At 51.2% G+C, this 24,907-nt stretch overlaps 1 protein-coding gene across 10 annotated transcripts in view; it reads left to right on the plus strand.

The window, feature by feature from the left end:
* EHMT1 (euchromatic histone lysine methyltransferase 1) overlaps positions 1 to 24,907 on the plus strand; it is a 1,124,912-nt gene that overhangs the window by 615,211 nt on the left and 484,794 nt on the right. The gene's annotated exons all lie outside the window — the stretch shown is intronic.

Consider the following 24,907-nt stretch of genomic DNA (forward strand, 5'->3'; position numbering starts at 1 on the left):
GGAGGCTCTCTCGCAGGCCCTCCTTCCTTCTGGGTATGGCTAGGGTATTTATTCTACGTTAAGGAATCTGCGGCTCGTAGTCTCTATCAGATGTACAAGTTACTTACCTTCGGTAACGCTGTATCTTGTAGAGACGATTCTAGCCGCTGATTCCTTCACGGCCCGCCCTTCCTCCCCGTTCTGCGAGGACCCTCAGCTTGGTTTTCTGAGCTCGTCTCCCTCTCAGTGGCTTGTCTTCTGTGGGGGTCCTTTTTTGTTTTCTTCCATCAGGCTCCCTCCAGCTGGTTTCTCCCCAGGGTAGGGGCCTGCTTTGCTTTTTTTCCCTTTTGTTGTTGCAGTTTCTGATCCTCTTGCGGTCTGCTACATTGGGGGTTCTTTTGCCTGTCCTTGACCTCTTGCTCCTTTCAGGGGCTATGGCTCTCCTTGACTGTGTAGTCTGGTGCTGGACTGCTGTTGCTCCTCTGTTCCGGACTTTTGGCCCTTTTTGCTGTGTGGTCTGTGGTTGCAGACTCTCTCTCTTCTTCTCTTACGGCGCTTTCCAATGCTTGTGCCTCCAGACTGACTAGTACCTTGACTTGCATGGTGGTTCCACGGTGTGGGGCTTTACGCTTTCACTCCTCTGGCTTTCATGCTGTGGCCTTCTGGTCCTTTTGTGCTGCCTGCTGCTCTCACCTTGGCTTGCACAGTTGTTCCTCAGAGATGCTCTGCTCTTTCCCTGCTGTGGCTATACTGTTGTAGCCTCCTGGCGCCTTGGTGCCAACTGGCGCTGTTCCTCACCTTTGGTCTACTTGTTTCTCTGGTTTTTTCGCACACTGTTCCCATGCTCTCCTTAGTTTTGTTGTGATGGCTCCGCGTTGTGACGCAGAAAAGTTCTCCGAAGCAAACTGAAGTTAGCGCGGTTCCGCCCCCCGGCGCGCAGAGATGCTGAGCAAGTAAGTTTTCCGGGTGCAGTCTCACGCTTGGGAATAATTCTACGTTAATGAATCTGCGGCCAGAATCGTCTCTACCAGATACAACGTTACTGAAAGTAAGTAACTTGTATTTTAATACTTTTCTATAATAAGGGTGTCATTTAAATCTGTTAGTTTTACTAATTTTAATGTATTTTTTATACAAATGAATGACTCCTGCAAGAGTCAAGCATACAGACCCATGGAGTTTGAGGGGACTGTAATTACCTGTTCGGCTCTCATGAACTACCTGAGAGATCCTGTTGTTGAAATTTTGTTGATAGTGTTTTCTTGTAATTCTGAAGAAAGTATTACACAGAGATGTTGGTAAACTTGAAAGAATTGATATTGTATCATTTAACATATAAAACAATATATATATATATTTTTATACGACCTGCAAGACACTTGCGAGTTACTCAGGAGAGGTCTGTGAGAGTAAACACATTATCCAGTAGTAGGGTATCTTTCATAGATTCACATGCCTGAATCATTCCCCGTTGTCGGGATGGGAGTCCCCGGTACATAACTAAAGTAATGTCTCAGTAGACATATAGAGTAATAGGCCAAAGGCCTCCCCTTAGTAACATATCCACGTCCTTTTGTAAAAAGGACCAAACTTTGGAGAATAGCCAATCGGCTTTCACCCCCCTCTAGAACCTTCCTGGAAGGAGCTCTAGTCCCTCAGATTTTCTACCGCACGTCGTGCTAAGGGAGTCTCCACTGAGCTCTGCTCAGCATTCCTTGTTTCTGGATTTCAAGTGTTTCTTGCTTCGACTTTCCATTTTTTGGGTGAAGTTCCTCAGTTCCTCATGGCAGACTCTCCGAAGAAGGGCCTTTTCAGGTCTTGTGCTTCCTGTGGGAAAAAGAGACTTCATGTGGACTATCAACACAAGGACTGTCTCTACTGCCTATATCCAAACCACTCTTCAAAGGATTGTAAGGTATGTCGTACCTTCTCTTTCAAGACCCTTAAAGACCGTGAGGGGCGCCTCTTAATTTTGCTCCGAGGCTTAAAGACAAAGATACAGCATTGTCTTCTGAGGAAAAGTGAGGGCTCTTCCATCTCCTCACAGTCCTCTCAGAAAAGACCAAGGGTGGCCTCTTCCGCCCCTTCGTCGCAGCCACATCAAAAGAAGGCGCTTAAAGTCTTCAGAGGTCCCTCCTAAGACTCTGCCAGCGAAGGCTTCTCCTCTGGAAGTTCTTCATGCCTTCAAAAAGCCTTCATCCACCCCGTCGACGGTGGCTTCAGCGACGAGGAAATCTCCATTGACGGCAGTACATGGCACCTCATCGACGACGACAGTTTCCACTTCTGTCGCGTCTCATTCCCTATCAACATCGACGACGACAACTCCATCGCCGACGGCTGGTAGGTCTGTCTCGTCGACGCTGAAAATTAAAAAGACATCGTCGACATCCAAGCTGCCGTCGACGCTGCGTTCGCCGACAACTGCGTGGACGACGACACCGTCGACGAAGACTGTCCCGTCGACATCAACATCGTCAACGAAGCCTTCATCGTCGACGACACAGTCAACGAAACCTTCTTCATCGATGACACCGTTGACAAAGCCTTTATCGTCGACGACGACACCGTCGACGACGGCCCTGACGACGGCATCTCAATATACTATGATGCCTGTCCACACTTCACCGTCGACGACTGTGCCGTCAACGGCTACAGATTCTGATATACAAAGTACATATGTGCACCTCAAAATCACCAAACGTGCACTAACACCAGCCCTGACCTCCCCTAGTAGGGTCCAGCTTTTGCCTCCAGTACATCTTTTAGAGGAGTAAGACTCTGACGATGGCAGTATGTTCCGCACAGCGACAAGTCCATTGCAACTGCACGTTAAATACCAAGACAGCTCCGATTACGAAGATCAAGGGCAGGAAGATCAGGAGGTTTCTCCTGAGGAATACCATCCGTCTCCACCTCCCATCGTTTGTCTGACTGCTTCCCTGGTCTCTGACCTACAGTTTCTCATTTCGGACTATAAGCAGCGGTTTCCAACGTCTGCACCATCTCCGCTTCCGTTTGTGCCTCCAACACCACGGCCACGACCTCCTCCATTAAACTTACAGTCTAAGCCTGTCACATCACCACCTCATCTTTCTACCGATGATGAGGAAGAAGACCACCATGAAGAAGAGGCTTTTCAACTGTTTGGGGCTGACTATCAATCAGGACAAGTCCGTCCTTCAACCTTCCCAGCGCATAAGTTTCCTGGGTGCTACCCTCGACACGATACAAAGTAAGGCGTGTCTTACGTCATTGTTGGATTCTACTTTCTTCATTTGGGAAAATATTTTGGATATATTGACATCTACTGCTGATTTCAGTTACTCATTTCACTGTTTACAGGATTTTTTATTTTTCCCTGGGGGAAAAACTGTCCAAAATCATGTCTTCTTCTACGGTTACACATCAAGAGCCAAACCATACAATTCATTTGAGTCTCCACAGACCACCAAGGAATCTTTGGTAGAGGCTTTTTTACAATTTGGAAAGAAACTAAAAGGTTTTAAGAACAGTGACGTATGCTGTCACAACACATTTTCAAATGGCACTCACACACAATATTCTTTTGCCACTACTGGATTTTACGGCCATATGCGTTCAATGCACCCTGTATGTTTGCTAGAGCACAGTTACACAAAAGTGTTTAGGTATCATCTGGCACTAGTACTAAAGAGAAGGGTTCAGGTAGCAGCTGGGTGCTCTGCTAAGACCTCTCCCTTGTAAGTGTTTGTGTATCGACACAGAGGACTTTTCGTTGAGATACATACCCAGGGTAATAACCATAGGTAGTAGGGTATCAGGAGAGACTTGCTTCTCTGCTTGCAATTCTCCTCAAAGTGACCTTTGATTAAGTGGATTTTTTTTAAACATGATTTAATAGTATGTATTTGTTGATCATTCAGAACAACAGCTCTAAAATTGTACTATTTTGCAGTATACTAATGAATGTATATAGTAGAGTACGTAGAACTAGTTACAGCCTCTATAAAGCCTCTCCATGTTGTAATGATTGTATGCAATACAGTTTAGTTAGTAATTTGTATTTCTGTTGAAAACTGTTCGATCATGAATGTACATAGAAGAATGGAGATAGTGCAGTATCTTTTAAGACAGGTCCACAGTATATTGGACATATTTGGAAGGAAATACACAGACATTGTATGACCCCTCTTCTCGTTCATTTCCTTTATTTCAGTTAAAATTAAAAAGACAACTGGCCCACTTGTATCTGTAATATATATTCTCAGTGCTGTAATGCAGTCATTAAGGTCCATCCTTCTGCATAGTGGTATAATCCAGCGTTTTTGTTGCTTTGTGTATGAAACACAAAAAAATAAAACCTTCTCAAGGTGATGAGTATCCGTACTAGCGAGTGTAGAGGGAAAAATTCAGTTTTTAAGATGTTTCCTCAGGCGTGTATAATACAGGAGTACAAATCTAAAAAGTCAAATATAAACGATTACGTTTGTCTGGATAAGAGGTGTTTGGATGAGTACTATATGTAGGACAGTGTGATAAATGAGTGCACTATATACTTACACTGTTTTGTTTTTGCATGTTAATTGTACAGTGTACAGAAAGACTGCTCTCCCAGTTGAGACCTCTTCTCAGGGTGATGATGGTTTCAAGTAGGATGTGGAAGGAGACTGACAATTTTCATGACACTTGCTAGCTTAATAGAAAAGAACATTTTAAGTTATTTTTGGTATATTTGTTGCTTGTATAATGTTTTCATTTAAGTTTCCTGTTCTCAGAAATTGCATGTACACTGTATATATCCTGATAAAATATATAAAATAAATATTTTCCAGAATACTAACAGTGTGTATAGTCTGAATAATTAATTGAAATGCAATCCATCATTGAACTGTGGAAAACTAAATCAATTAGATTTATACAAAATAAACCACATACTTCATATGTATCAAATTAGCATTTTAAAATAGTTTCATGGAGGGAGGAGCCTAGCGCTTGACCAAGATGGCCGCGTGAGCTTTGAGCTCCCGAGACCCTCGCGCCCTCCGTCAACTATCCTGTTCTTCATCCTGTTTCTTATGCACGGTATCCTGCAGATGAGTCATCGTGGGTGCGATTGACGCTGCCCGGGCTAAAATCGCCCGCTGGGGACCGGAATTGTGGACGACGGCAGATTGCGGCCTACCTCCGAGGGATGCCAGGAGCTCGCGTTGGCAAGATGCCCGGCCACTAATTGAACAACAGCGGGCCTGTGGGGTGTGAACGGGCGGATGGAGACCGCCGCACTTTCACTTTCACTTTCTCGCCCTTTGTTGGCTCCGGCCTGAGAGTGCTTCCTGAGGACCCACGGACATCTGGAGGACTTGCGCCCGACCCTGGTTGTTGAGTGACGGTCTGTCTCATTTAGCTGGGTGAGGGACGTTTCTCCGTAATTGCCTACATCGAGTTTGCAATGTCGTCCAAAGCAGAGGCTGACAAGCCGAAGTTCAAGGCTACCAGGCGGGGAAGCTATACCCAATCCAACAATATGGATCGATATGCCCAGCAGAAGGGGTCGCCTGGTGGATCGGGACAGTCACTGGAAGTACAGAAAGCTGACTCGTCCCCGACCTCGGAGCTGTCGTTGCAGGATGTCATGGGGGCTATTGAGGGGATGCAAACATCGATCGGGCGACAGTTTGATGCCTTGGCACAAAAAGTGGACACGATTTTGGTCGATGTTAACTTGATACGCGCAGATTTGGCCAAAACCAATGAGCGGGTCAAGTCCCTGGACCTCAAGACTACTGGCCTTGCGGATGATGTTTTGGGACTGCAGGCGGAGGTCGAGAAGCTGCGGACTGCTAGTGACCTCTCCGCCCGTCGGCTGGAGGAATTTGAAGGTCGGGCCAGGCGCAACAATGTGCGCATTACTGGAGTCCCGGAATCCTCGGAAGAGCGCTCAGTGGACCTACTCGTTGAAGACTTGGTGGTGAACCATCTTGCGCCTAAGGGCCTTGGAAAGTTTTTTGCCGTAGAACGGGCTCACAGGGTGCCTGGCGGGAGGCCTAAGGCGGGAGCTCCCCCGAGACCGATTGTCGCCCGGATCTTCCATTTTCGAGATCGGGACGCTATCCTGCAAGCGTCGCGGGTGAAGGGCCCGGTTCCTTTTCAGAACGCCTCTGTGAGCTTCTATCCAGACTTCACCCAGATGGTGCAGAAGCAAAGGCAGTGTTTCCTGGGGGTTAAGAGATGCCTTAGGGAGATGGATTTGAAGTACGCTATGCTTTTCCCTGCCAGACTACGTGTGGTGTATGAGGATCGGACTTTCTTCTTCGACTCGCCTGAAATGGCCGGAGATTGGTTGGACGCTCTGCCACGGAGACGGACCGGCGGGGACTGGGTCACGGGAGTGGACAGTGGCCGGGCTGAGCAGGAGTGATGCCCCGGGTGTCAGGTTGTTTTGATTTTGCCCCGGACAATGACTTGTGGCTAACTGCAGTAATGGGGGGGTGGCGGAGGGCCGTTCGGAGCTCTTTCCTCCCTCTGGGTTCTTTTTGTAGATTTGTTTTTGATAGGGCGACAGGCACACTGCAAGTTGGGGGGGCTTTGTAAGCTGACGCAGGGGTGCAGGGAGGGGGGAGGATTTGGGATGTTGGGGTGGTTGTTGGGGGGGGTTTTTCTTGCAAGGCGTAGTAATGGTTGTCAGGTTGGTTTGGTGGTGGCTTTTCGGGGGGGGTGGAGGTCTCTTGGTGTTTGGGGATGGGGGGTAGGGGCCTAAATATTATTAGCTGGAATGTTAATGGCTTGGGTGATCGTATTAAGCGAGGGATCGTCTTACAATTCCTGAAGCGGACCTCGCCTGATGTTGCCCTATTGCAGGAGACACATCTTATAGGGAATATGTGTTATGCACTTAATAGAAAGGGTTACAAATTCATTGTCCACTCTGGCTTTTCATCGGGCTCCAGGGGGGCGGGCATACTTGTTAGAGCCTCACTGCCACTCGAGGTTGATTCCACCATTGTTGGCGATAGGGGGCGGTTCGCAGCTGTGGCGGGGAGATGGGAGGGTAGAACGTTGGTATTGGTTTCTGTGTACGTTCCTCCGGCCCTGCAGGCCTCCACGTTTGCGGATCTGGGCAGGGCCTTGTTGGAACTCCCTGAGGGGCTGCTAGTTGTGGGGGGAGATTGTAATGCTGTTGGTTCTGGGTTGCTCGATAGGCACCCGCCCAGGGACACCGGGGGGGCTCAGAAGTGGCTTCCTGACTTCATAGACACTTTTGGTTTGGTGGACTGCTGGAGACTCCGGCACCCCACCCAGAGTCAGTTTACCTTTCACTCCGGGGCGCATGGTAGTCTCTCCCGGATTGATTACTTGCTCACCCTGGCTGCGCATGCCTCGCTAGTTTCTGAGGCTAGGCATATGGCACGTGGCATATCGGACCACTCGCCGGTGTGGGTCCGTTTCGACATTGGCCGGGTAGGAGGGGGTAGTGTGGCTCCCATTAACCCCTGGTACTTCCGTGAGCAGGGCATTGCTGAAGGCAGTTGATCACTATTTTCAGGACAATCCGGATTCGGTTGATTCAGCGGTGTCTCTGTGGGAGGCGTTTAAGACCGTATTGAGAGGGGAGGCCCTCTCATTGGTGGTGGCCGCCAAGCGACAGAAAGACGCCGAGGTGATACAGATTGAGGATGAGATCGCGGCTCTAGAGGTAACCCTGGAGGAGGAGGTTACAGCGGACACTCTGCATAATCTGAGTTTGAAGCAATCGGAGTACAGGGATCTGGCGGAGAATGCTGCCAAGACCCTTAGCAGGGAGCAGCAGGGCCGTCTGTATGATGTTGGGGTAAGGCCGGGAAACTGCTGGCTTGGTTGGACAAAAAAGAGCGGGTCAATAGAGTGGTGCCGGAGTTAACGATGGAGGAGGGAGAGGTCGTTACTGACCCCGAAGGTATAGTCCAGCGTTTCTCGGATTATTTCCGCGTAGTGTACACCTCGGTTTCGGACAGGCCGACTGCGGACTTGTGTGACCTTTTGCGTGATATTGCTCTGCCCTGCCTTTATGACGTAGATAGGGACGACCTAGATGGTGATAGAACGGTTGATGAAGTAGCGGGTGCTATTCGGGCGTTGAACTCGGGTAAGGCCTCCGGTCCGAATGGTTTGCCTATTGAATTGTACAAGCTTTGTCCGGATAAGGTCGCTCCTCACCTGCGCGCCATGTTCGTGGAGGCGCAGGTGAATGGATCTCTGCCGCTTGATCAACGACTGGCAACCATAGTGGTGATACATAAGGACGGTAAGCCTCGGGACAAGTGTAGTTCCTATCGGCTGATATCGCTTCTTAATGCTGAGCCGAAAATCCTCGCTAAGATCCTGGCGAACCGCTTGGTCCGGGTGCTTGAGGATTTGATCCACCCGGACCAATCGGGCTTCATTCCGCATCGTAACACTGCATTAAACCTTAGGCGTCTCCATGGGGTGATTGCTAGGGCGGGCACGCTGCGGGAGCCGGCTATTGTGGCGTCTCTTGACGCCACGATGGCGTTTGATACGGTGGAGTGGGCATACCTGTGGGCTGTGCTAGCCAAGTTCGGCTTCGGGCCTGGTTTTGTGGACTGGGTGAGGTTGCCTTACGAGGGTCCCCTTGCTAGTGTTGTGGTAAACGGGAGGGCGTCCAGGCCGTTCAAGCTTGGGAGGGGCACCCGGCAGGGTTGCCCCCTGTCGCCTTTGTTGTTCGCCCTTGCTCTTGAACCGCTGGTGGCGTGGATACGATGGCATCCGAGTATACGTGGGCTTCGATGGTCGCCCGACCACGAGGACCGTATCTCACTTTACGCCGACGATATCCTATTATACCTCGCCTCGCCCCAGAAGTCTCTCATAGTGGTTTGCGACGTCTTGACTTCTTTTGGTAGGAACTCGGGCCTTGTTGTCAATTGGGGAAAGTCATATCTGTATGTTTTGTGTGGCGATGTTCCGCCTGTCCCTCGAAACTGTTCGATCCAGATCGTCCAGCAGGGCTTCCGGTATCTAGGGATTTACATCTCCACTGACTCCATCTTGCGATATGAGAAGAATCTGCTCCCCCCCCCCCCCTGGCGCGTCTGCGGCGGGATGCGACGGGCTGGCGGCGGTTGCCGCTCTCCCTCCTCGGGCGTGCCGTGTTGTTTAAAATGATGTGTCTTCCCCGTTTCCTCTATGCCTTGCAGAATACCCTTGAATGGGTCCCGACTAGTTACTTTCGAGAGGTCGAGAGCCTCCAGCGTTCGCTATTGTGGGACGGGCGGCCGCGCATAGCGAACGCTAAGATGACGCTCCCGTGGTACGACGGTGGTATTGCGCTTCCGGACATTCGAAGATACTACTGGGCCACCCAGTTGTGCGTGATTAATCATGGTGTCTATGGCTCGGCGTTGAGCCCCGGCTATGCCATGGATCGGTGGTTACTGCGTGGCGGTAATTACCACAGAGCTTTGTACTCGAAGTCGTTGGACTCGTCCCTTACGGGGCCCACTGGGGTGGCGGTGCGGGTGTGGAAGTTGGCGACGGACTCCCTGGGTTGGGGGGGCAGGCTTACCCTCGCTACCCCGTTGTTTGATTCTGATATCCTGGGGAAGCTTTGGCATACAAAAGGGTTCGAGAAATGGGATTTGATCGGTATCTCCAGGGTCGGAGACTTGCTGGCTCAGGGCAGGGTGAAGTCCTTTGAGGAGCTGCAGAAGGAGTATGAGCTGGGGAGCACTGAGTTTTTCCGCTATGCCCAGGTGCGTCACGCCTTGCGGTCGGTCCTCGTGGAAGGTGAGAAGGTGCCTGCGTCCTCTCCGTTGGAGGACAGAATTCTGGATGGCCATATGCCGGAGAGCGCGATCTCTCTCATCTATAAGAAGCTGATTAATGTCCGGGCCGACCTTCTTCGGGGGTTGCGGGATCAATGGACTAGGGATGGCCTCTAACTGGATGACGAAGATTGGCAATATGCAGTTTCTTCTCCTAGGGAGGTTGCGATTCCGTCGCGTCTGCGGCTGGTGCAGCTTAAAATACTCCATCGAGTCTACGTGACATGTCCTAGGTTGGTCCGTATGGGTTTCTCTGAGGAGGGTTTATGTAAGCGAGGCTGCGGCCTCTGGGGTCCTACCGATCTTGATGACGCACAGACTCAGTGGGTGACCCTGGGGAACATGGTGGCTAAGCGGTACATCGCGCGCCTGTGGGGCTCTGCTGGGCCTCCTGCGCTGGCAGCGTGGAAGGAAAATATGGATTGGAGCATGCTCAGGGAAAAGACAGTGTATTGTGCTAGAGGGCGCCCGCGGAAATGGCATGCAGTATGGGGGCGATGGAACCACTACAGGGGGGGACATATGTCTGCCCCATGATCCGGATCCGCCCGAGGAGCAACTTTCCCCTTGACATTCTTTCCGGCTATGTATTTATTGTTGATGACTGATTGCCTTTTATGAGTCTCTGCTTTCCCCCTCCCTCCTATCATTATAGCGTTGTTTCTGGTGGACGAAATGGGACTAGCTCCCCCTGATGGGCACCCATCATGTGCATTCGAAGCTTATCGCCTTGCTCGTGTTTGGTTTGTGTTTATTTAAAATTGAACCTTTTCTGATTCTCCTTTCAGTGCAGTGCGAACGCTTTTCTGTGTTGCTCAACTTAAGCTGCCGAACCTCCGGGTTGTCGGCTGAATAGCTGTGTTCCGGATTTATTGAATAAAGGTTTTTTTAAAAAAAAAAAAAAAAAAAAATAGTTTCATAACATCACTAGCAGAAACTGTAATTTGCATTTGCTAATTTGCAAGAGAATATCATTATTAAAGTGATGTAAGATGTTTCTAATATACACATTGATACTAATTAATTTACTTTGACAACTTCATTTTTTAAAGTTCGGTCGCTATATAGTTATCATCGGTTAGGCTGCATAACGACAATGAACATGAACTTTAATGCTTTTTGTCTGTTATTGTGTACATCGACTTTTGTAAACATTGTTTCTCTCTAGAACTTTGGCTCCAGAAATATAAGATAGAAATTTGGAAGTTTTCAGGATAGCCTATGCTTTTCTGTAAGACATGTCATCACATTCAGTCCAGCCACATTCATTTCTAAGATAGACTTTGTAGTAGCCAGAGTTGATTGACTGCCCATGATGGAAAAATAATGGCAATAGCAGTGTATGTTTTTCTATAAATTGATTTCTGACCAGTTTTAAAGTTGACAATATCACTTTTGATTTCACTGCTATCAGCTCTACATCTTTATAGGATGAGAATACATTATGTTCGAGGCATATGAGCTGTAGCTCACACTATGCATAGATCGCCATCTGGTGTTGGGCCCAGATGTTTGCACTTTGTTGTTGTCTTGGAAAGTCTTTGGAAGTCACGGGATAGGTGGCTCCTCCTTTGGACAATAGTGCGCATGGGCATCGACTCCATCGTCTGATTGTTTTTTTTCCGCCATCGGGCTTGGATGTGTTCATCGCGCTCCAGTTCGGTGTCGTTACCGATCATCTTCTTGACGTGAAATCCTCACCCATACTTCGGTATTGTTTCGATCGCGTTTCCCTTCGACGCATCTCTACCAAACCTTCAAATCTTCGATTCCGGTCATCGACGGAGGCCTTCGGGCCTACCTGTGCCATTGGGCCTCCGGCTCATGGAAAGAACTCCTTTTAAAAGGTGTCCTAAATGTGGATCCAAGTTTCCACACGCAGATCTTCATGAGTTGTGTAATCTCTGCCTTTCACCCGAGCACGAGGCCAAAGACTGTCCAGCTTGTGCCTCTTTCCTCTCCACAAAGACGATCCGGGACCGTCGAGCTCGAAGAACAATGGCTCGATCATCGACATCCATTCCCGGAGCAGGAGCAGATCCAACACAGCGCCGTCAGCTCCTCCGAAGCCGACGACTCCGTCGAAGACATCACTCCAGGGCAGCGCGTCGTAAGAACGGACGTCGACACCTCCCCACCCCTCCCCCATTCCCAAAAAGGCTTTGGTTACACCTTCGCCCTTGGGCCTAGGTGCATACCAGGACAAACCTTCTCAGGCCCCGCCTTCGGGCTCGGCACAGAAGCCAATACAAAAGCCTTCAGTCCACTCTCAGTCCACTCGGGATCGAGATAGCCTGCCGTCGGTGTCGAAACGCCATCCCCGGCACCGAAAAAGAAACTAAAGCCTACTTCCGCATCGACGCCTTCGGCGCCGAAACCCACTGGCACAGATGCCCCGACTCCGAAAAAATCCTCAGAATCGAGGAAACACCTGGCTCCAAAAACCTCAGGCTCTCAGCCTTCGGAGCACAGGCCTACGGACCTGAAAAAACGAACCTACAAAAACAGTTGGTACCGAAACCACTATCGGGATCGAAGAAAATTCCCGATTCCAGGCCTAAACAACACAAAAAGTCTCTAAGTACACAACCAGCACCCAAAAAGTTGGCGCCGAAAGAACACACATCTGAGGAAGAACTTTTTCAACCGGATGCTGCGCAAAAAAACGCTTTGAAGAGACCCTAAAACAGGGCAACTCATACTTAGCCTCATCAAAAAAACTGAAAATGGACAAACCTATACCAGCTCCACTTCCCTCGAAAAAGAGAATCTGAAAGAAACAAGTTAGTTAGATTCCTCACCTTAGAATATCCCCAGGCGTCAGACTGGATCCGGAAGATTTTTCGTCAGCGATACCCCTTGCGCATCGCTAGGCGTCGTCTGCGGCTCCGCGTCCGTCGTCGGCGTTGTGCGCCGGAATGACGTCGTCGGAGTACTTAGACGCCGCCCTCGCGTGCTGACGTCAGTTCTTCTTTTTTCCGCGCCAGTAAGTGCCGATCCGGGAGAGCTACCCCTTTAGTCAATTTTTGACTAACTTTTTCGACTCTTTTTGGTCACTTCTCGACTCTGGTGCCGGTAGGATGCCTGGTTTCAAGGCCTGCGACGACTGTCACCGACTGATGTCGGTGACCGATCATCACTGCCGGTGCCTGTACTGCTTGGGCCTCGACCACGACGCAGAGTCGTGCTCCGATTGTATGGCCCTAACCTCGAAATCTAGGCGGTAGCGGTCCCGCAAGCTTCTCGAGCTTCGCCACTCGGCTCCGCGCCCCTCTCGATCCCGGTCCAGGAGGAGGTCCAAGGATCGGTCGCGGAGCCGCACTCGACATAGTCGCTCGTCTGGCTCGAAGTCTTCGGGTAAGTCGAAGCACTCCAAGAAGTCGAAGAGGCGACACCGCTCTTCGGACTCCCCTCGCCGGTCGCGTGACTCGGCCGAGGGTCCGGGTGGGTCCACCCCCGCGGCTCCGCGGGAGCCGCAGGCGCCGCGCATGTCCCCATACCCACCGGTCCCTGGGACTGACGCGACGCCGGCGGAGGTCAGTGCCTTCCTCTCGGCCATGAGGAGCCTGGCCCCGCCGTCGACGCCCGCTGGCGCGCCTTCGGGCCCCGCGGACTCGACTGGGCGACCTCGCGTGCCGGCGGCTCCGGCCCCGGCGCCGTTGGAGGCTCCGGCCCTGACGCCGCAGGTCCCTGAGGGGCCCCAGCCTGGGCCCCCGTCGAGGCCGGTCGACCTCGTTACGCCTCCTCCGCCGGCGCCGACACCGGTACCACCCCCGACGCCGACTCCGGTCGACGTCGATATCCGGTTCAGCCCCTGTCCGGTCCCGACGCCGATGCGGCGCCGCCCGATGCCGCATCCGACGCCGCTAGAGACACATATTGTCTATCGACCGGCTCCGATCATTCCTCCTGTTTACCAGGAATCAGATGACGGGGGCGAATGGGAGGGGTCTGAGGACCCTATGGCCCTTCAGGGGCAACTTTCTCAGGACTGGGCGGATGAACTGGGGGAGGCCAGTGGATTGGATACCTTACCGGACACTGGATTCATCTCTCCTCCGACTGTGGCTTCGGAGGAGGGTGCAGCTTTTTCTGTGGTGCTGCGCAAGGCGGCCGCAGCCCTTGGGCTTGAGCTGCCTGCCGTGGCTGTGAGGACTGACATCCTCACTGAGGTGCTTCAGTCTGCCGCATGCTCCACTGAGCCTCTGCTGCAATTCAATGAGGCCCTCACTGACGTTCTGCAGGGCACCTGGTCCTAGCCCTCCACAGTCCCTCCTGTGGATAGGAACGTTGCCAGGCGCCACCGCCCTGCTCCGGGCGATCCCAGTTTTCTGTCCCAACACCCCACTCCCGAGAGTCTGGTTATCCAGGCCTCTACCTCCCAATCCTCCTTCCCGTCTGCTCCTCCGGACCGGGATTCCAAGAGACTGGAACAGTTCGGTAAGAAGCTGTTCTCCTCGCTCAGTTTGGGCCTGCGGTCTTTGAACACCGCCTGTCTCTTGGACCGTTATTCTCACTCTCTGTGGGATACAGTGGAGGACGTGCTGCCACTGTGCCCGGAGGAGGCCCGGGCGCGGCTTTCCTCGGCTCTGGCCGGTGGGGGAGATGCAGCGCGCCATGCAATCCGATGTGGACTCGACACTACGGACTCGCTGGGTAGGGCGATTTCTACCACGGTGGCGCTTCGACGTCACGCCTGGCTGCGGTCCACGTCCTTTTCAGGGGATGTCCAGAGCACACTCATGGACATGCCTTTTGATGGTGCTCGCCTTTTTGGTGAGAAAGCGGACAGTGCGCTGGCTCGCTTCAAGGACTTCCGGGCTACGGCCACGTCCTTGGGCCTCTCTGCCCCACGGCCACAAACTTCCGCTTTTCGCTCCTTTCGTGGCCAAGGAAGGGGCACCTCCTCACGTCCGCCTAGCCACCGGCTGCAGAACCAGCCTGCACGCGGTCGCGGACGTGGTTTCCGCCGAGGCGGTACTGGAGGACGACGCGGTCAGTCCACATCCACCCCGGCAGCATCCGCCTCAAAGCCTTCCTAGTCTGAGCTTTCAGGCCCATTCCTCGCCAGTGGGAGGCCGGGTTCGCCATCACCTGCTCCACTGGCGTACCATTACTTCGGACAGGTGGGTGCTGCAAATCGTCCGAAGGGGCTACTCCCTCCTCTTCGAGACGACCCCTCCAGCCATGCCACCGCAGCACCACCGTATCTCGGAGGATCATTTGAATCTTCTACAAGAGGAAGTTTCGGCCCTCTTGGCCAAGGAGGCCGTCGAGCGCGTTCCGAGCCCAGAAGTAGGTCGTGGTTGTTATTCCCACTACTTTCTGGTTCCCAAGAAGGGCAAAGGAGGCCTACGCCCTATCTTGGACCTCAGGAACGTCAATGCCTTCCTCAGGAAGGAACGGTTCAAAATGTTGACTTTGGCTCAGGTTCTAGCTGCCCTCGACCCTGGAGACTGGATGGTAGTGTTGGACTTGCAGGACGCATATTTCCATATCCCCGTCCTGCCGGCCCACCGGCGTTACCTGCGGTTCACGGTGGGTCAGGAGCACTTTCAGTTCACCGTGCTCCCCTTCGGCCTTACCAGTGCCCCTCGGGTGTTCACGAAAGTGATGGCGGTGGTCACAGCTCATCTGCGCAGATCAGGGGTTCCAGTCTTCCCCTATCTCGACGACTGGTTGTTGAAGGTGGGCTCGCCCCAGACAGTCGTCTCCCACTTCCAGACTACGGCGGATCTCCTGCATTTGCTAGGGTTTTCCATCAACGTGCCGAAGTCACACCTGAGCCCCTCTCAGAAGCTCCTCTTCATCGGAGCGGTTCTCGATTCGGCGCAGTTCCGGGTTCATCCACCGGAACAGCGGGTCCGGGATATACAGGCCCTGATTCCCATCTTTCGGCCTCTATCCTGGGTTTCGGTCAGGCTAGTGTTGCGGCTTCTGGGGCTGATGGCCTCCTGCATCCTACTAGTGCATCACGCCAGGCGGCGCATGCGGGCTCTGCAGTGGGACCTGAAGTTTCAGTGGGCCCAGCATCACGGCAACCTGTCCGACCATGTCTTGATCTCGGAGGGCACTGCACAGCAGTTGCAGTGGTGGCTCACGGACCGCGATTGGGTCACGGGCAAGAGCCTCTCCCTACCCCTACCGGAGCATGTCGCAGTGACGGATGCGTCCCTCCTGGGATGGGGTGGCCATATGGGAGAGGCGGAGATCAGAGGTCTCTGGTCTCCGGCGGAGTCTCGCCTCCACATCAACTTGTTGGAGCTGAGAGCGATCCGACTTGCACTGAAAGCCTTCCTTCCCTCTGTCCGGGGAAGTGTCGTGCAGGTGTTCACGGACAACACCACCGCCATGTGGTATTGCAACAAACAGGGCGGGGTGGGGTCGTAGACCCTTTGTCAGGAGGCTCTGCGCCTCTGGACATGGCTGGAACACCAGGGCATCACCCTGGTGGTTCAACATCTGGCGGGCTCTCTGAACGCCAGAGCAGACGAACTCAGCCACCGGTGCATGATGGATCACGAATGGCGTCTGAACTCCGAGGTGGCGCAAGGTCTCTTTCAGCAGTGGGGAGAGCCTTGGTTAGATCTATTCGCCACCGACGAGAACGCGCAATGTCAGCAGTTCAGCGCGTTGGAATTTCCAAGGCGGCACTCGCTCGGCGACGCTTTTCGTCGCGAGTGGAGTTGCGGTCTGTTGTACGCCTTTCCGCCTATACCACTTCTGCCCAGAGTACTGAACAAAGATCAGGCGCAACCGGGCCCAAGTCATCTTGGTGGCTCCGGATTGGGCACGAAGATACTGGTATCCCGAGCTACTCAGTATGTTGACTGATCCTCCGATACGTCTGCCCCTTCGGGAGGATCTTCTGTCGCAGCAGCAGGGGACGGTCCTCCACCCGAACCTGTCCAGCCTCCACCTCCATGCGTGGAGATTGAGCGGCGGCAGTTGATGCCATTTGACTTGCCTCCTGAAGTCTGTGATGTCATTCTGGCAGCCAGGCGTCCCTCCACAAAGACGGTATACACCTGCCGGTGGAACAAATTTGTGGCATGGTGCACAGCAAAGGCTGTGGATCCCCTTTCCGCCCCTCTTTCTGAGATTCTCCTCTTTCTTCTTTCTTTGGCCCGGCAGGGCTCTGCCCTGGGCACCTTGAAAGGTTATCTTGCTGCTCTCTCTGCCTTCTTACGGCTTCCTGATCAGCCCTCTCTTTTCAAGTCCCCTGTAGTGTCACGCTTTCTTAAAGGCATTACTCACACGTTCCCTCCTGTCCCTTTCGTAATGCCTCAGTGGGACTTGAATCTTGTCTTAACATTCCTGATGTGCGCTCCCTTTGAGCCTCTTCACAATTCTCCTCTTCGTCTTCTAACTCTTAAGACTGCTTTCCTGGTAGTCATCACCTCGGCTAGACGGGTGAGTGAGCTCCAGGCTCTACCGTCCAAGCCTCCTTTTCTATCTGTTCATCCGGACAAGGTTGTCCTTTGGCCTCGTCCTTCCTTTCTACCGAAAGTGGTGACCCCCTTTCATCTTGGGCAATCTGTCACCTTGCCCACCTTCTTTCCGCCTCCGCATCCTTCCAAAGAGGAAGAGCGGCTCCACCGTCTGGACCCAAAACGTGCGCTCTCCTTTTATTTGTACTGCACAAAACAGTTCCGAGTGGACGACCAGCTTTTCGTTGGCTACGTGGGTGCAAAGAAGGGAAAAGCTGTGCACAAACGGACCATCTCCCGGTGGGTCGTTTTGTGTATAAAAATCTGTTATTCCTTGGCAAAAAAGGACCCTCCTGTTGGGCTGCGAGCCCATTCTACTCGGGCCACGGCGGCTACTACTGCTTTGGGACGGGGAGTCCCTTTGCAGGACATCTGTCAGGCGGCGACGTGGGCTTCGCTGCACACGTTTGACAGGCACTATTGCCTAGACAGCCAAGTCCGGAGGGATGGCTTCTTTGGCCGTTTTGTCCTCCAGGACTTTCTGGTGTGATCTTGGTTCGCAGACCCACCACCGGGGTTGGTATTGCTTGGGTATCTATTCTAAGGTGAAGAATCTAACTAACGTGTTTATTTCAGATGAACAAGTTACTTACCTTCGGTAACGATGTATCTGTAAGAAACATTAGTTAGTTAGATTCCTCACCGACCCACCCATCCTCCCCGTTCTGCGAACTGACATCTAGGGTTAAGGCTATCCCTTTCAGGGCCCTAGATTTTTTGCCACCAGTGTCGGTCTCTTGCATGGCTCTACGTTCCTGGCGCGGAAAGCTATGTACAAGAACTGACGTCAGCGCGCGAGGGCGGCGTCTAAGTAATCCACCGACGTCATTCCGGCGCACGACGCCGACGACTGACGCGGAGCCGCAGACGACGCCTAGCGACGCGCAAGGGGTATTGCTGACGAAAAATCTTCCGGATCCAGTCTGACGCCTGGGGATATTCTAAGGTGAGGAATCTAACTAACTAATGTTTCTTACAGATACATCGTTACCGAAGGTAAGTAACTTGTTCTACATTGCTACTTCTCCATTAAGGATTCCTTCACCTCCTCCCCCTCCACACCACTCTCCTATCCCATATTCACCTCCCCCACCATCTTCTCCACCTCCAGATGATAATGATGTAGGAAGGTGGATATCTGACTATGGTTACCCCCAACTTTTTGCCTAGTGTCTAGCTGGTTTTTCGACTTAGTTGGCCTGAGATCCTGCCATTCATGGTCTCAGGCTGTCTGCTCTCTCTTTAAAATGGACTCCATGTACCCTATGTACATAACCAATTGGTAAGGATCACCTTATTGGACCCTGTACAGTGTACCCTAGGTACCCAGGGCATAGGTGTACCCTAGGCCTCCCAGGGGCTGCAGCATGTATTATGCCACCCCTGGTCTGGCCTTCCAATCAGACACAACTGGCTGATCACTCAGCTGGGGCAAGGTCGTGTAATCACCCCTTGCTTAGATATAGTATGCCTATATCTACCCTTATATATAGACACATGTGTACCTATCAGTCACTCCTATGGCAGGCCTTAACAATCCTGGAGGCAGAGTGCTTGGTAACATGTGAGATGGTGCTCTAGCATGAGCTGAGCCTGTCTGCAGCTTTCGGAACCATGTCCTTATAGCTGTTCTATGATATAGCCTACCATATACTCTTAAAGTGCCTTATAATCTTAAACGGTTATGGTAACTATGGTTTGGCTTTATCAAAACATGTCGTGTAAGGTGTCTAACACTTTGGAATAATACCCCCATACCATTTCTGGTGATGAGGATATTATTCCCCCCTTCTAGAGGGAGAGACATGTTAAAATCCTTCTTTGCTGTTTAACTCTAACCAAAGCCTCAGCATCACAAAATGGATGCTGCTGCCACAGACATGAGTCTGACCTCCTGCTGCTGGGAGCCCTCCCAGCCAGGGAGGCCTGGACAATAGGTTTCCTGCTTGAGGAGGTGCTAGCACCTCCCCAGACAGCCTTTAGTGTATTGGGGCAGGGTGGGCTGAAAGGAATGAGACATGCCTGGGGCACACAAGGTGTTCCTTGCATAGTCCAGTTCAAACCGGCGCTGGGGCACTCCAGCCCCAGCTCTGGTGCGAAACTGGACAAAGGGAAGTGGGTGTAACCACCCCCTCCCAGGTCCCACCCATAAGGCGTGACCTAGCAGGTATCCCAGCCCCCCAGATTAGTATAAGAGTGGGAGTTGGGCCTCAAGAGATTAGATTATCCTGAACCTGCAACTTGAACAGAAACTCTGGACCTTCGACATTCGACGAAAGAAGAAGACTGAAGAATCTCCCTTGTGGCCAAGGAGTGGCTACCCTTTGCAAACAGGCACCATCAAGAGACTACCCTTTGCTTTGCCCACGTTCTACGAGGAACCGACTGCAGAGCCCGACCAGAGCCTTGACTTCCAGACTTCTCCGACCCTGATCCACATCCACAGCAGAGCTGAGATCCGTGGAGGCGACGAGCGACGTGGGACCGGCTACCTGGGAAAAGTGGCTAGTAACTTCAAGCGCAGCTTCTGAGGCACCCTCGAAGTTGTGCACCGGGGATTGAGAAGCCCCAACCACCATCTGCACCGAAGATCAGCCCCCCACACTCCACGAGTCCTGCGTGGGGCCCTTCTGCATTTTCCTGCTTGCCGCGTCTGTCCGGTTGCTTGCCCGCTGGCTAGTGGCCTTTGTGACGACGCACCCTGAAATCTTCTGCGCTGGTTTGGCTCCTCCAGACTGGCTCCCGCTTCTCTGCAAAGAAGAAGCACCCCAGAACTTCCTGGTCTGCACCAGAAGCAAGTCCTCCGTTCTTCGTGGGTTCTGCTTGCCAAGGCTTGGTGAGTCCTAGTCCAACTTCGACGCCGCCGACAGCAAGAGCCTTCGTGGGACAGCTCGCCTCCTGGTCCTGGTCGTCCTCGACGCTTCCTGGTCCTCCTGGCTGCAGCGACAAGCTTCACCTTCACCTGCAATCTTCACGACATCGCCTGGTTCCTTCCTGGTTCCACGTGGTCACTGGCTAGTGACCTTGACTCTGTCCCTTCTGCTTGCAGGTCTCCTCTCTTCTTGATCCCAGCCTTGGGATCCACCGGACACTCTTCACTGACTGCCTGTCAGCATCTTTCTTCAGGCATCCATAGGAGTCGACGACGAAAACCGACGCATCTTCACCCCTATGCACCCACAGCCTGTGGGCTAGGTAACTTGGGTACTCCGGTGCTCATCAGGATAGTGACTATCCTAGTGTCTAGTTTTCCAGTCTCGACTTCCTAGCTACTCCGGAAGTGTCCTAAATCTATCGTTTTCTAAACTGTACTATTGCTAGTGACTTTTACGCATTACGCGTGAGTGTTTCCACTCTGCACACGAATCCCGTGGGCCTCCCACTTCCTAACTAACGCTAGTGTAGTGTAGCCCCAGCAATTCCCTAGGCCTATTCTATTTCCGTGACAGTGGTCCTTATACCACTTACTTAGTATATGGTTGCGTGGCCCCTAGGGCCTAACTGTATTACTTACCTGTGTGACTTAATGCATGCTTAAATAAGACTGTGTTGTACTTACCTCTAATCTCGTAAAGAGTGCTGAGGGTTTGACTAGAATAAATACACTTTATTTTATATATATATATATATCTGTTGTGGTGTCCTTTCATTTGGTATTCAAGGGATTATATATGGTATCACAGCTGGCTTCACATGCCATTCAGAGTTTAGCCTAAGACTGCTCTTGTCCATGCTACCACTAGGATAGCTGGTCTATAAGGTTGACTACAACCAATCACCATAAGGGTATTTGGACTGATATAAGGTGTACACTAGAACTAGTGACATCATACATCAGGCCAACTTCTCACAAATGATACTTCTGATGTCATGGGGGATGATCACCCTTTAGGGGAACCCAGTCCTCCTGGTGCCCCAAAGGATCCATGGGAAGATTACGACACACCAAATGTCCCAGACACACCTCAGGACGACATCTACATATCTAGGCCATCCCCTCCTGAGGACACTATAGGCTTCACTCAACTTGTACACAGGGCAGCAGAATACCACGGGGTAAACCTACATACAGACCCTATAGAGGAAGATTTCCTCATGGACATTTTCAAACCATCCCAAAGGTCCAGTGCCGTTCTCCCCTTGTTAAAAGGGGTAATCAAACACGCTCCCGAGGTGTTCAAGGATCCTGTAAAGGCCAGAGTCATTAACCCCAGGGTAGAAAATAAATACAAAGCTGCCCCATTTGACCCTGTTTATATTAAAGGGCAAATACCCTTAGATTCTTTAGTGGTTTCCAACGCCATGAAAAGGGCCAATTCGCAAACCACAGGAGATGCCCCACCTCCTGATAAAGAATCAAAACTGCTGGACGCTTCCGGAAAAAGAACAGAGTCCCAAGCATGTGGAGGATTGCCAACACACAGGCTTTGGTCGCAAGATATGATAGGGCACACTACGATGAGCTAGAGACCCTACTGCAACACCTTCCAGATCAATACAAGACACAAGCTAATGATCTCATCCAGGAAAGCAAGGTCATAACCAATATCTCCATTCGTTGTGCTCTCAATGCTGCAGACACAGCATCCCAGTCTATTAACACTAGCATCCTTATACGCATACATGCATGGTTACGCATTTCCGGTTTCAAGTCGTAGGTCCAAACCACTATATTAAATCAACCATTTGATCAAGAACACCTTTTTAGACCCAACGTAAATTCATCTGTAGAAAAGATGAAAAAGGACACCGACACTGCCAAATCAATGGGAGCCTTGCAATCCAAGCTTGCAGAAGTTCTTATCGTCGCTCCTCTTACAGAGGTGCCTCTAGAGGTTTTTCCACAGAAAGCCCCACCACTTACAAGAGTCCAACACAGACCTCATCTACAAGAGGCTATTACAGAGGAAGCTACAGGGGCAATAACTATAAGGGTAGAGACAAAACTACCAACGCTCGTGCCTGCCTCCACCCCTAAACAAGGACTTCCCTCCACTCCCCCCGGACCACTCTACTCTGGTCGGGGGCAGATTGCTACAGTTCCTACCTGTCTGGAACAGCATTACCACAGACGGGTGGATGAGACAAATCATCCAATCCGGTTATTGCATTGGAGCTCACTTCCACTCCCCTGCACATTTCACCCAGACAGCGTCCAATGTCCGCAGAACACTTAACACTTCTAAAAGCGGTACTTTCCCTCCTACAAAAACATGCCATAGAACCAGTTCCCCTTCATCGCCAGAAGGGGTTTACTCCCTGTATTTGCTCATTCCAAAGAAGGACGGAACCCTGAGACCCATCTTGGATCTCAGACCATTAAACCTCTACATACAATCAGACCATTTCAGATAAGAGAGGTGGCGGCATAGCAATTGCTTTCAGAACAGACAGTAAATTACACACTGTTGAGGCCGTCCAGGCAGACCAGGGTGAAATCTGTATTTTTACAATAGAGCTCGAGCTCAAGACCTGGCAAGGGGCCCTGCTTTAGAGACCCCCTGGAAATAAAGCCCATTTCTCTAGCAAATGAACAGAGACAATTGCGCCACAGGTCCTGTCCGCAGATAATTTTTTTCTACTAGGAGACTTTAACCATCACGCCGAGCACCAATCAGACCCTCAATCACTTGACCTGATCACCAGCCTTGACACTTTAGGTCTAAAACAGCTGGTGACAGACCCCACTCCTATCGCAGGCCACACCTTAGATTTAGTATTTACCAACTCTCCTCATGATATAGATCAACCCCTCCCCATCCTATGGTCTGACCATTACATAATAGGGTTCCGTTTGCGTGGGATACCGACTCAAACAAATCCCACGAAAGAACATAAGCTAAGCAGATCATGGAACAAGATTAATCTTGAATCATTCTCTGCAACCTTTATTCCCCTTTCTCCCTCCAAAATGACAAACGTCAACCAGGCAGCCAAAAGTTTTGAGACCGCAATCATCGCGTCTCTTGATATAATGGCTCCTAACAAAAAAACGAAATGCCCGAAGAAACTGTCCCCCTGGTACAATGATGATTTAAAAAGGGAGAAACTGGTCGTCAGGAAGGCGGAACACAAATTAAGACTCACAAAAAATACCACTGACAGACACCATGATAAAACATTACATCACCGTTACATGGGTAATATAGCCTTGGCAAAAGAGCCTACCTAGGAAACAGAATTAACCGAGCCTCCGACTCTCACAAAGAGCTTTACAACATGATTAAGGAATTTCCTAACACCCCCTCCTGCTTACCATCTCCTACTGCCTCCCAGGAGTGGGTAGACTCCTTCTCAGCTTTTTTTGTAAATTAGATCAATGACATTTACAAATTATTTCCCCAAGCGATAAATACTTCGCCTGAACAAAATTCCATTGCAAATTCCACATTCCCATTCACCTTGCTCACAGGAAATAACTTTGGTTTGTGGTAGACGGCCAGCATTACCAGTTCAAAGTCCTTCCGTTCGGAGTCACCACGGCACCCAGGGTCTTCACAAAATGTCTGGCAGTGGTAGCAGCCCACTTAAGAAGACAACAGATTCATGTCTTCCCATATTTAGACTACTGTCTCATAAATGCAAAGTCATATATCCAGTGTGTAAATCACACACACGCCACAATACAACTACTTCATGACTTTAGGTTTACCATAAACCTCCCAAAGTCTCACCTCCAACCATCCCACATCCAACAATATCTGGGTGCATCAATAGACACCTCAAAAAGCCTTGCATATCCCAGTCCAGCCAGGATAGCAAGCATGCAAGCTCTTATAGCAAGATTACAACCGCAACACTCTTCCAGCTCGATTGTTCATGCAACTAATAGGGATGATGGCGCCTTGCATATTCATAGTACCTCATGCAAGACTCCAAATGCGCCCTTTACAGGAATGCTTAGCACGTCAGTGGAACCAAGCTCAAGGTCAGCTGACAGATCTGGTGTTGCTGGACGGCCGCACACATCGCTCTCTGCAGTGGTGGAACACCCAAAACCTTTCCAAAGGGCGACCATTCATAGAGCCGGTTCCACAGATAGTGCTAACAGCAGATGCATCGCACACCGGATGGGGAGCTCATCTACTTCATCACACCATACAGGGCACATGGACACCTCAGCAAAGGCTACTCCACATCAATCATTTGGAGTTAGTAGCAATCTTTCTGGCATTAAAATCACTCCGGAAACAGATATCAGGCAAAGCGGTCTTAGTCTGCATAGACAATATGACAGCAATGTACTATTTACAAAAACGGGGGGGGGGGGGGGGGGAGAGGGAGGTACGCACTCTCTCCAGATCTCTCAACTAGCACAGAGCATATGGAGATGGGCCATTCCTCAAAACATTTTCCTATTAGCACAACATCTCCCAGGAACTCAAAATCACATGGCAGATCTGTTAAGTCGACAGACACAACAGATTCACGAGTGAGAACTTCACCCACAAGTTCTCCAACCGTTCTTTCAAATGTGGGGGCATCCAGAGATAGATATCTTTGCCACACATTACAACACAAAATGCCCATGCTTCGCTGCCAGATATCCACACCCATTGTCCTAAGGCAATGCGATATGGATGAATTGGTCAGGCAAATTTGCGTAAGCTTTTCCGCCTCTCCCACTCATTCCAT

Source organism: Triturus cristatus, chromosome 1_2 (assembly GCF_964204655.1).
Source record: "Triturus cristatus chromosome 1_2, aTriCri1.1, whole genome shotgun sequence".
Classification (NCBI taxonomy): domain Eukaryota; kingdom Metazoa; phylum Chordata; class Amphibia; order Caudata; family Salamandridae; genus Triturus; species Triturus cristatus.